At 40.2% G+C, this 1,700-nt stretch overlaps 1 pseudogene; it reads left to right on the top strand.

The window, feature by feature from the left end:
* The first annotated feature begins 962 nt into the window (after positions 1–962).
* On the top strand, positions 963–1,106 carry LOC115868460 (annotated as a pseudogene).
* Positions 1,107–1,700: the final 594 nt, after the last annotated feature.

Genomic DNA, 1,700 nt, shown 5'->3' with positions numbered 1-1,700 from the left:
CACCTCTCAGAATTTCGGTTGTACACCTGTAAATCTGGCATAATCCTAACTGTCTCACCTACCTTAAGGTCTGAAGAAGAGAGAAGACCCGCACAATGAAAATGCTTCCCATAATGCAATGTGCTATTCGAATGTTTAGCTATTAATAGATGCAACAATTCACCTGTCGGAATTTTAGTGACATAGTATTATGAATTCCTTGGGACCTTTCTTTGTTGAGCCTAATACCCCATAGGCATCACAGCAGAGGCCTAGTGGTTCCTTGTGATCATCCTTCAACAGAAACACAGTTATAAAAGATATACAGAAATGCGTTCGAAGGTGCAGAAGATCAGGCTTTAGATCCATAAATATTAGCCAATATTAAGACTGTATCACCATACCTACCAACCTTTGTCTTCATTCACTTCTTTAATTGTTTCAGTAATGCCTGGTTCTAGAAACATACATGTGGAGATAGAGGAAAGAATGTGTGTCCTGTAGTAGGATTGCCTGTATGTCCAACCATCCAAGCGCTGATGGAAATGTGCGCATTTGTCAGACAGCATTCTCGATGCTGGAAGCAATACAGAGATGGGCTGGGCATGACCCTATCCTAGAGGAAACATTGAACTTTCTTCCTGTGGTAAAGTAAGTGATATGGAACTAGAGCTAGATAGATTTTTGTTTGGGGTTTAGGTTACACAATACATGTAAGTCTGTGCACTCAGACAACATTGACTGTTAATCCCAAATCTTCCAAGTAGATTAGGGTTGTCTTGAGTAAGTTATCTTGCATCTATGACCCTTGGTTTCTTATTCTATAAATTGAGCTAATGTTGCCTGCTTTGAAGAATAGTTGTAAGGATTAAATGAGCTGATATGTGTAAAGTGTTTAGAACAGTGACTAGCATGTAGAAAAATCTATAATATGTGGTAGCTATTGATATCATCCTCCCTTTCCAAGCCACGCTAGATTCCCCGGGAATGGTATCAAGAGCCATGGAAGGTCAGAGGAGGGAGCACTCGGCAAAGACTTTGTGGAAGCATGGAAGAGCATCTTGGAGAGGCTTTGAGGGCCCAGGTCAGCAGAGTATCTGCAGCTGCCACTCGCCTTCCCTATAAAAGAAAAGTGAAGAAAACTTTGTGGGGAATGGCCCTATGACCACTTAACGGGATGAAAGAAATATTGACAGAAATAAGGAAAATATCATCCCAGAGGGAAGATCATGAACAAATGTGGGGAAAAGGGGGGCTAAGGAGAGTGTGGCCAGTGCAGGATGTTTTTGGAGGCATCCATTTTGCCATGAACAAAATCCTTATGCCATGATCTACTTAACGTATTCATTCTGACTTTGAAATTTTCATAAGGATATCTTACCATGCCTCTCTATACAGGAAATTGCCTCAATTATGCCAGTGCTTTGCTGGTCTGAATTTGGAAGGCAGTTATGTAAAATTTTGAAGATGATGAAATTTGTCTTCTAGATTTTTTAGCTTTTTTTCTCTCTGCCAGTTTTCCCGGTCACTAGGTGCCCCCACTCTTCCAGTCATCAGGATCTTTGTGACCTTAGCCACAAAACCAAACCAAACCAAACCTTCCTTTATCAAAATATGTAAGTAATATATTTTCTACTTGATATTATAAACAGAAATTAGAATGCACAAGGTAAACTACCTCCTGGACTCCTCTTTCCTCATCGTATTTAACTCAAACATTC

Source organism: Echinops telfairi, unplaced genomic scaffold, assembly GCF_000313985.2.
Source record: "Echinops telfairi isolate 266 unplaced genomic scaffold, ASM31398v2 ScPeMD7_10;HRSCAF=50, whole genome shotgun sequence".
In the NCBI taxonomy this organism is placed as follows: Eukaryota; Metazoa; Chordata; class Mammalia; order Afrosoricida; family Tenrecidae; genus Echinops; species Echinops telfairi.
The sequence above is the reverse complement of the archived record's forward strand: the minus strand, read 5'-3'. Positions and strand labels throughout refer to the sequence as shown.